At 34.0% G+C, this 11,816-nt stretch overlaps 1 non-coding gene across 1 annotated transcript; it reads left to right on the plus strand.

Annotated features, from left to right (window-relative positions):
- The first annotated feature begins 11,333 nt into the window (after positions 1-11,333).
- On the plus strand, positions 11,334-11,440 carry LOC121206423 (small nucleolar RNA R71). Its single transcript, XR_005901474.1, has one exon. It is a non-coding gene; the product is annotated as a small nucleolar RNA R71 (small nucleolar RNA).
- The last annotated feature ends 376 nt before the right edge of the window (positions 11,441-11,816 follow it).

Here is an 11,816-nt window from a genome sequence, read left to right on the forward strand (position 1 = left end):
TAGAAAGAAAATAGTAAATTAACTCTTTAATTCACCATTTGTTAATGAAATATAATTCACATTGTACCTAATATTTTTTACTTTTTTTTTTAACTTTTCCGTCTATATAGATTTTGGTCTACTTCTTAATGCCATTAAAAAGAATAAGTGATAGTTTTGCCCAAAAAACATATCACATGACGTTTTTATCAAATATATATAATATTAAAAAATTTAAAATAAAAATATATAAAAATTCATAATATATAATCTAAATATATAAAAGAAATTATGTTTATTTTATTTAAAAGAAAGAACACATTAATTTTCTTGATTATTATGTAAAAATATCTCTTTAATTCATCTCAATTTTGATATTAAATAAATTGGTCAATTTTAAAAGTGAGCAACTAACACTAGTTAATTACAATAATTAATGTTTTATGCCAATTATATATAATTTTGATAGATATAATAACAAATTAAGCCTTCAATATTTACATATTTTGTCAATTTGATCCTGGTTCTAAAAAAAACCTAAAAGAAATTAAAAAAGAATAAATAAATAAATAACTTTAGCTTCAAATATATATAAACAATTAGACAGAATATGTAAACTTTGAAGACTAAATTTGTTATTATACAAATCAAAATATATAAATTTGACGAAAAACATTAATATTGTGATTAATTATCATTTGATGCTCACTTTTGAGATTGATAAAAATTAAATTACTTTAATTTTTTGACAAAAATTAATTACCTTAATATCGAAATTGAAAAAGACCGAAGAAAACTTTTACCATATTGTGTAAAAACACCTCTTTTGTCCTATCAATTTCTTTCACCCCATTTAAAGATTTAAAAAATACTAACAATTTAAAGCAAATATATTCTTTTTTCAATATACATATTAAATTGGTTTTCTCAATTATTTTTGTTCAAATTCTTTTTCACGGTCTCTCACCTCATTTAAAAATTTAAAAAATTTTAACAAGTCAATATATATATAAATTAAAAATTTTAGGTTAATAACTCATTTCATTACCATATACCCCATTTACCTAACACTATCATATGTCAATTTTCCTACTTGCCTAGCATTACCATGCGCCTAGAGATGTTTATGGGTGACCCCTCAGCCGTACCTATACATAATATTAATATTATATGTAGTTGTCTAAACTCGATAAAGCGTAAAATAAGAGTTTCGAATTTTGACCAAGTCTACTCATATTTGTAAATGGCCAACTCAAACCCATTTAGATTTGTGTCCAAACCTCCCAAATTTCAAGAGGGTCTTTGAGCTTGAGTGAGTAACCCAACCCTTCAATATGTCTACACATGCCAATTGTCCCACCTACCTAGCATTACCTCGAAAACATCATTCACATTTTGCTCCAACACAACCCAGGATTGCCTTGCACAACTCTATTCATCTGTGTGACGCACTGCTTTAGGTTACTACTCCACTATTTGCGCCTATTGCACGATGATGGTCAGAGACCATCAAACCTGTTGTCTAAAACCTATAGATGTTGCTTTTTTAGCATCCCATACTCGAATTAGTCGTCGGGTCCTACATACAAGATGTTACATTCATTGCCGGAGCAATTATAACTTCATTTGCATGTTAAATAAATAGTTTATACAAGTCATTAGGATAAATTCGGGAGACTATGTCGGTGAAGACCGCCTAAGTTGCGAGACTTAAACCGAATAGGGTTGGTAACTAGAACGACAGAAATGTGCAAGTGTACACAATCGCAACAAGTAATAAAGTGACAAGTAAATGTCGACTTATCGCACCCACAGGGATTGTGAAAAGAATTATTTATGAATGCTATTTAAAACACTTTGGTGAAGAAAAATATTTTGTTTGAAGAGAGTGATTAAAAACTAAGATTTTAAACTAAGTAAACTAAATAAATAAATCTCAAATGTATGATTTCAAAACACGATTTTAATCAAGATGACATAATTGTGTTAGATTAATTACATTTCTTAACTTAGAATTATTAACTCATGTTTATATTGTTACGAATAAATTTACGGCAACTCAGTAATTTTCTAACTTATGAACACGGCAACTCAGTAAATTTCTAACTTATGAACATACTTACTTACCAAAATCCATTCATCTCTTGACTATATCCATATGTCAGTTCAACCGATTAAACAAATCTTAATAGGCAAATATGTTATTGCACATACATACTTATTAAATCGAAATAATCTCTTGTACATATCCCTATATCAATTCAAACGATTAATTAAATCTAATAAACACATAAAAAACTACGTGAGGTAACAAGGTATCCCTACCTTGAAACAATTTAATCACAATAATCTTGCAAGTTATGCAAGGCAAATGTATCGTCAGATACCGTTACTAATTTAACCCTCAGCTACCTTAGATGATTAAACATGCACTGATTAAGTACTGTGTCCATTAATTACAATTTCAATCCGTTTAAATAATTAATTCATTAGCTACCTCACAATTGTAATACAAGAGTAACTTAGTCATGATTTTACTTAATCAAGCATCTTACCGAGGCATATAACAACATAAACACAATTTTAGCAAACGAAATGCGATCAACTTAACACGAATTAAATTCAAGCTAAATTGATTAAATTAACCATTCCAACAACATAAATATCCACAGATATGTTCATCATAATAACAACAAAAATTAAAAAGATAGGGAATCAAGAATCAAATTCGGTGTTTTTCCGTGGCTTGATTAGTTTGCTCCTTTCTACCTTCTCCGTTGTCCTCGTCAACCTAGGCTGCTATGAACACTTAATTGATGCTCCAAATGGCTGATGAATGCCCCTTTTCCAAGAGGAGAAATGCACATGAGAGCAAGGGAATTTGGAATGGAAAAGAAGAGAGAAAATGGAGAGAAAAGGGAAAAGATGTGAATGCTTGAGATGTGTTTCAAATGACCAGCAATAACTACTATAATAGCAATAACTACTATAATAGCAAAAATAGACTAAATGCTTTCTCAATTAAAACATGTAAATCCCTACCAATTTGATTTTATTCTCTTATTTAAGATTAAGCTGCAATCATTAAGTTTAACTTATGCTTCATATGTTGAACATAGCAATTTCTCTCCATTAATGTAGGTAGCATAGAAACTTAAATCAATAGGTCTTTACAAAGGTTGTAACGTGGCTCAACTAGGGGTAGGTAAAAGATAGATAAATTTAGGCTAAAGACCCTAGACTCAGCTTCAATCGGACCTTCGAAATGTTTACCTTCAATACACCAACTTACTTTGTTTTCACATGCTCTTTTGTACATCTATTTTCCTTCAAGTACGTATGTTCTCTTTCTTTCTTTTTTTGAGCATTTGATACTTCTTTTCAACTCCCCAAACTTATTTTCAAAGAATATTCAGCATAATACTGAGTCTAGTGTTTAGGATAATTTAAAGATAATTAAAAGAAACGTGATAACTAAATATTGCATAGGTTCAAATAAAATTAGGCCATATAGTCTCAAAGTTGGGTTTCAAAAGGTAAAATTTCATCAAGGTCAGCTTGAAAGGCTTAAACGATCCAAACAAAAGTTGCCTAAATCATTTTCAACATTCCATGCTTCCTAGGATTTCGCCTCAAGAAACTACTAAATCAATTCTAGAGACTTAAACTTTCATGCATACCTAACTTTCCTAAGGAACTAAAAATTTTATGGTATGATTTGCATGCTTTATTAAAAATACATTTATGTCATTATTAAGCTAACATAACAATTTATTGAAATAATCGAACTTTATTTATACTAAAGTTTAACATACTTAACAAAATTTCAAATTTATTGGACAAAATATATCCTAATCATAATTAAAAGAAAGAAATTTATTCTAACTGGAAACAATTTCAATTTTTTGGCCCCCCTACTTAAGATAAACAATGTCTTCATTCTTAAAAGTGAATAGATACTATACACCAAGTAGGATTCTAGAAAAGAGGAGGTTAGTCAATTTGACTGCTTAAGTACCAAGCTCTCTCTAAATCTAATCCTAGACATGTATATATCTATTGCTACACTTTATACTTTGCGACTTGTTTATTAATGATTTCCACCTTTTGTTTTATTATGCGAAAATAAAAATTCCTAATTAAACTTAATCCTAAGATAACTTAAAAACAAAAATAAAATAAAGTTAAGATCCCCCTCCTTTTATTTATTTGCAGATTCTTCCGAATTTGACTCGTTTTTTGCTCCATCATCTTTGTTTTTTCATGAATTGCTTTGCTCCCTCTTCGATAGTGGACTCCATGGTTCAAATATGAAATTTGGAAACTCAGGCACAAAAATAAACGGGTCATTGTATATTTTTGTAAAAGCACTTCTCATGGAGTCATCCCTTATATTTGAATATCTCTAATAAGCTTGTTGCTGCCATTGTATATGTTGCATTAAGCCCATCAATTTTGATAGCTCATATCGAAGACCTGGACGAGGCGATTGGGTTTTGAACATTGAAGTTGTGACATCAGGTTCGGCTTCTGGTTCCATTGGTTTTACCTTATTAGGGATTTCAGCTGATTGCATTAGTTCGACCTCTGTAGGATCTTCTTCTTCTTTTTCCAGATCCTCATTTTCTTCAACTCGTTGCTGTAGAACAGAGTCTCTAGCTATTTGATAGAGGTCCCATTCTGTGATTGCGCCCTGGTTATAACCTGTCTTCTTTACGTTTGCAAGAATTTTAGCTTTCAAGCACAAAATTGTTATCGTAAAAGGGAAGTAAGTTGGGCCAGAACATCTAGTAGCACAATTCTGCATCTTTCTCGAGATGATTTTTCCCACATCAATGGTCTTTCCAGTTAAAATTGAGTATAATAAGACCATTCGTTTTAATGAAATCGTAGTTCCATGTGAACTAGTCATAAGGCTGAATTGGATGAAATAGAACCATACCTTCACAACTGGTGTCAAATATTCTTTTCGACAAGTGTGAATTCCTTGTTTTGACACAATCCAATTGGAATTTGGAATTGTAAGTTTCTCGAGAATTTCTTGCAAATTTTCAGGCCCAAATCGCTCATCAAGGAAAAATATTCATCGTTTTCCAAAATCAGGTAATTCAAAGATTTCATTAATAGCATTTGATGTTATTGGTACTTTGATTCTGCGGACAGATACTTCCGTCAACTCGCTTGATGTTAAATTTGCATAAAATTCACGAACTAACTCCTCATCCACACTAGGTTTTTTCTCACAAAACAACTCTCAAAAAAGAGTTTCAGCAACTTGACGAATACGTGCCATGAAATCAATATAATTGCTTTCTTTCAATGTGAAGCCTTTCTCTGGATCTATCTGTTGATTTTTGAAAACACTTTCGTATCTCATTTTGGCTTCTTCACAATGGAATTTGCTTTGTGATTCGTCAATTTGGGCAGAGGCATGAGTTCTTTTACGAGGCATGATTAACCTGAACATAAGATGGAAAATAATTTCTCAAAAATTTAATTAATATAAAATATTAATAATTCAATAAATTGAAAAATTAAATGATAAATTTTAAAATTTAAGAGAAAAATTTGTCTTACCACCTTTTTATAAAAATTAAGAACTCCTAAAAAAATAATTAGAAAACAAAAGAGGTCGATTTAGGGTAGGTTGGAGGATTATCCGCTAAGGATGGTGTAAGTAATAGGGCTGATGTGCCACACGGGTGTTGGGCAGCAAGCAGACACTTCGAGCAGGTTTAAGGAGCGGCACAACCTGGCGTAGGTAGCTGCTCGGCAGCAGGCAACAATGGGGCGAGCGCAGGTTAAGGAGAGGAGTAGGTGCAGCGCCAAGAAGAAGGCCAGGCGAGCTGCTAGTGTGCCTGTGTGCGAGGGCTGCTGGGCATGTGTTGACCGACTAGGCTGTCGGTAGTGCTGTGGCTAGGGAGTTGAGGGCTATAGCACTAGATGGCTTGGTGGGATAGAAGTTTGAATGAAGAAAGATAGAGAAGGTTTATGGTATTTATAGTGAGGGAAATAGGAGTTAAAGTATAATTCTTAGAGAAATTTAATAATTAAAAATTCTAAGTTCTAATTCTACTCAAAGTAAATAACAATTAATAATTAATATAATGCATATTAAATTATTATTTGTTATTAATTTATTAAGATAAAAACTTATCAAATAAAATATGATTAAATTAAAACTAATCCTAACTCCATGTAAAGTTGATAATAATTAATATATATTATAATAGATATAATTATATATTAATAATTATCATCTTTTTTATTAAACTAAAAACATTTATTCTAGAAGCCTTTTGAAAATATTTACAAAAAGAGGCATCTTATTTTTAATATTTACAAAAAGAACAACCACATTTTGAAAATTATTTAATTAAGTACTTAGACTTAAAAAAAATCTGAAATTGAGTTGCAATTTAAAACTTAGATCAAAATTGACCCTTTTATTTGAAACTAAAAATTTATTTTGCCATTTAGGGGATAATTTCTCACAAGATTATGTTAAAATCAATCCCAGGAAAGATTGGGGGGGTCACAAACGGTCCCGCTTAAGTTCCAATCTCCTAAACAGAATTTATTTAAACATACTAATCCCGAAAATATACCCTAAAATATTTATTTAAAAAGAAAAAAAAGGAAATTAAAATCTGATAAAATGAACGAGATTTGATCCTGTTCAATTTTAACCCCCCAGTAATGTTTCAAGCGTTGAGCATTGACTCGGAAAATACCTCCCTTACCTTGAAGGTCGACAACTCCGTATGGATAAACTCAGTGAATTGTAAATGGGCCGGACCAATGTGATTTTAACTTGCCTGGAAAGAACTTTAATCTGGAATTAAATAATAAGACCTGCTGACCTGCTTCAAATTCTCGAACTCGAATATGCTTGTCATGTCATTTCTTAAGTCTCTCTTTGAGTAATTTGGCATTCTCATATGAGAACATTTGGAATTCTTCTAACTCATTGAGTTGGATCATCTGTCTCTCTTTAGCAAGCTTAAGATCCAAATTGAGTTGTTGGAGAGCCCAATAAGCTTTGTATTCTAACTCTAAAGGCAGATGATAGGCTTTTTCAAAGACCAACCCATAGGGTGACATCCTTAAAGGTGTCTTGTATGATGTCTTGTAAGCCCATAAAGCATCATCCAGTCTTTTGGACCAATCTCATCGATTTGGGCAAACTACCTTTTCAAGTATGCCTTTGATCTCTTTGTTTGCCAGTTCAGCTTGCCCATTCATCTGCTGATGGTAAGCTGTGGCAACCTTGTGCTTCACTCCATGTTTGTCAAGTAACCATTTCAACCACTTGTTCACAAAATGGGACCCTTCATCACTAATGATGGCTCGTGGGGTTTCAAACCTCATGAACACATGCTTCTGCAAAAACTTCATCACAACCTTAGTATCATTTGTCGGATATGCTTCAGGTCAATCCACTTAGACACGTAGTTACAGCTACCAAGATGTACTTGTGACTAAAAGATGGAGGGAAAGGACCGAGAAAGTCAATACCCCAAACATCAAACAATTCCACCTCAATAATGTTTTTTCGAGGCATCTCATTTCTGTTGGTGACATTTCCAACCCTTTGACATCGATTACAACTCTTTACATAATCATATACGTCTTTAAATAGTGTTGGCCAAAAGAATCTGGCTTGTAATACTTTGGTCGCAATACGTGTACCTCTGAAGTGTCCCCTACTCGGAGCTGAGTGATAGTGGTATAAAATCTTATATACTTTATCTTCTGCCACGCATCTCCTAATCATTTGATCTGCACACTTTTTAAACATATATGGTTCTTCCCAAAAATAGTACTTCACATCGTGAAGAAACTTTTTCTTTAGATGATATGTCTTATCAATCAGCATCAAACCACAAGCTAAATAGTTAGAAATATCATCAAACCAATGGGTATTATGGACATGATTTACCTTCAGTATGTGTTCATCTAGAAATGTCTCCTGAATTAGTATAAGTGGAGAATACCCTTCTTCCGGCTCCAATCTGGACAAGTGGTCTGCTACTTGGTTTTCTACTCCCTTTTGATCTTAAATATTTAAATCGAACTCTTGAAGTAAAAGTACCCATCGGATTAGTCTCAGCTTAGCGTCTTTCTTGGCAAGCAAACACTTAATCGTCAAGTGGTCCGTATAAACAATCACCTTGGTACCTACAAGATAAGATCGAAACTTGTCAAAAGCAAACACAATAGCAAGTAACTCTTTTTCTGTTGCCTTGTAATTCAGTTGAGCTCTTGTCAGGGATGAAAAACTTTGTTCCTTCGCTAGCCCATAACAGTTCCTATCGTGAAGTCACTTGCGTCATACATCAATTCAAATGGAAAATCCCGATCTGGTGTGACGATTATGGGTGCTGAACTAGTTGACTCTTTAAATCTTTAAAAGCTCTTAAGCACTCTTCATCAAATTTAAATGTCACGTCATTCTCCAATAATTTGCATAAAGGTTTAGCAACTTTGGAGAAGTCCTTGATGAATCTTTGATAGAAACCAGCGTGGCCCAAAAAGCTCCTAACACCCTTTACAGATGTTGGGGGTGGGAGTTTCTCAATAACATCTACTTTTTCTTTATTTACCTTGATTCCATATCTCGTTATCTGATGCTTAGAATAATAACTTATTGTACCATGAAATGACACTTTTCCCAATTGAGTACGAGGTTTTTTTCTTTGCATCGCCTTAATACCTTGGCTAGATTGGCTAGGCAATCATCATACGTATCTCCGAATACTGAGAAATCATCCATAAAAGCTTTCAAATATTTCTCAACCATGTCAGTAAAAATAGACATCATACATCTTTGAAATGTAACAGGTGCATTACATAAACCAAATGGCATACGCCTAAATGCAAATATACCGTATAGGCAGGAGAATGTTGTCTTGTATTGATCTACTGGTGCTACTATAATCTGATTATACCCCAAGTATCCATCAAGAAAATAGTAATAGTCTCACCCCCAGAGTCTATCCAGTATCTGATCCAAAAACAGTAAAAGAAAGTGGTATTTCCTAGTCACTTTGTTCAACTTCCGATAATCGATACAAATTCTCCATCCCGTAACCATTCTAGTCGGTATCAACTCGTTATTCTCATTTTCAATGACCGTGATACCTTCTTTCTTCTGTATGTACTGGACTGGAATTACCCATAAACTGTCTGAGATGGGGTAAATTATACCCGCATATAACCACTTGATGATTTCTTTCTTTACTACGTCCTTTATGATGGGGTTCAGTCTTCATTGTCCATCAATCGTCCCTTTCTCGCCATCTTCTAATATGATCTTATGCATGCATACAGATGGACTAATATCGTGAATATTGACTATGGTCGATCCGATAGCCTTCTTAAATTGTTTCAATACAAGGGTGAGTTTCTCTTCTTACTCATTAGTTAATTCTACTGAAACAATCACAGACAAAGTAGAAGCGTTACCTAAATAAACATATTTTAAATGTGAAGGAAGTACCTTGAGTTCTAATTTAGGTGGCTCCTCAATTGATGCTTTTGGTTGGGGATAATCCCTATTCTCTAACTCCAAAGATTCAAAACGGGATTGCGGATTAAATCCCCTTTGATTAGCTTCTAACAAAGCTAAGTATTCATCATTCTCTTCATCATTTTGAGGGTCTGATGTCAAAATTTGTTCTAATGGATCCTCAACATAGTTGAGTTCCTTATCCTTGATTCAATCATTTAAATCGAACACTGCAAAACAATCATCAATTGTGTCAGGAAATCATATAGACTTAAAAACGTTAAATGTTACTTGATCATCCTGAACACACATAGTAAGCTCATCCTTTTGCACATCAATAAGGGTCCTTCCGGTTGCTAAAAATAGTCTACACGTACCAATACGTCCTCGATTTTTCCTTCTGGATGTGCTAAGGATTGATATACTAATTGAAGTGTAACTGTAGTCAGTCTAACTTCATCTATCCCATAACTTCCTAAATATTTACATAGGTATCAAGTTAATACCCGCACCCAAAATCACATAGTGTCTTACCACAATATGTTGCTCCAATATTGCAAGGTATGGTAAAATATCCAAGATCCTTCAATTTTGGGGGTAGTTTGTCTTAAAGATATGCACTGCATTCCTTTGTCAAGGCTACCGTCTCAAATTCTCCAAGTCTTCATTTTTTAGACAGGATATCCTTCATGAATTTGACGTAGTTAGGCATTTGTTCAAGTGCTTCAACCAACGAGATGTTGATATGAAGCTGCTTGAGTACGTCTAGGAACTTCTTGAATTGAATTTTCTACTTCTACTTCTGAATTCTTTGAGGGTAGGGTGGTCGAGGCTTCTTTACTGGAACTGGTTGATTCATCTTTTGTAGCAATTCTGCATCTAACGACATTGTTAGTTGATCAGAATTAGCTAGTTTTGAAGTTACCTTGTCAGATTTGGCAAACTCTGGTTCTGGTGAAATTGGAATTTCAACACTCAGTTGAACTTCCTCTGAGTCTTGAGCATCGGTTGACTCTTTTTAAACTTCAACAGTGTTGGGCTCTAATGTCTTTCTGCTCCTCAATGTCAATGCTTTACAATGATCCTTCCTGGATTCTTAGATTCTTCGTATCATTAGGTAAAGCACCTTATGGTCGATTTTTGAGTTCAGTTGCAAGCTCACCCATTTGGTTTTCTAGGTTTTTCAATGTAGTTGCTTGGCTTTGGATTAAGGCATCATTCTTAACCGTGTATGCCTTCAATAAGTTTTCTAAGCCATTGGATGGTTTAGCTTGAGGTTGTTTTTGAACTTGTTGGGTAAAAATAGGTGGCTGGGTTGGTCTAGGTTGGGCATATGTGTTACTGGGTCCAGCCCATTGGTTACTCCATGAGAAATTAGGGTGGTTTCGCCACGATGGGTTGTAGGTATTAGATTGTAGTCCTTGTCTTCCTCGATTTTGGTCCTGGTTACCCATATAATAAACAGATTCTGGGTTCGATGGACATTCTTCGAACAGATGTCCTTCCCCACAATAGACACAGGCTACATTTTCAAATTGATTCGGTGGCTGTGCTGTAAAACTATAAACCCATTAGCGGTAAAATTTTTAAGCATTGAGGATATTGAGAATACCTTAGATGCGAGTGAAATGGGAGCATCTACTTCCTGTATTCCAGTGACTCGTCTTCTGACTCTGCTCGATTGGTTGGCCATTGATAATTGTTGCTGGAAATCCTCTAAATGATTTCATAAGCCTCATCATAAGACATAGAAAGGAGAGCACCATTAGCAGAAGCGTCCACTACCATCCTCGTGTGGGCATTAAGACCATTATAAAACGTCTCAAGTTGGATGCAATGTGGAATTCCGTGATAAGGGTACTTCCGTAATAATTCTTTGTACCTTTCCTATGCGTCATACAAGGACTCATCATCCATTTGTTAGAAGGCAGTGATCTCATTCATCAACTTAGCATTCTTATTAGGCAGGAAATACTTCATGAGAAATCTTTCTACTATCTCTTGCCATGTGGAAATTGAATTTGGTGGCAATGAGTTCAACCAGGCTTAAGCTCTGTCCCTTAGCGAACAACTTCAATCGTAAGACATCTTTAGGTACTCTGGCTAACTTGAAAGAGTCACTCACTTCCATAAACAGTCTTAAGTGGAGATGAGGATTTTCGGTAGGCATTCCATTGAATTGGCCTACAGTCTGAAGCATTTAGAACATCACTGGCTTCAGTTCGAATTGTTGTGCCTCAATTTTGGGTCTCTTAATACCCGGATTATGATCATGAAACACTAGGATGGCATACTGTCTTAAAGCTCTATCCCTTCATCAGTAATA

Source organism: Gossypium hirsutum, chromosome A01 (genome assembly GCF_007990345.1).
Source record: "Gossypium hirsutum isolate 1008001.06 chromosome A01, Gossypium_hirsutum_v2.1, whole genome shotgun sequence".
Classification (NCBI taxonomy): Eukaryota; Viridiplantae; Streptophyta; class Magnoliopsida; order Malvales; family Malvaceae; genus Gossypium; species Gossypium hirsutum.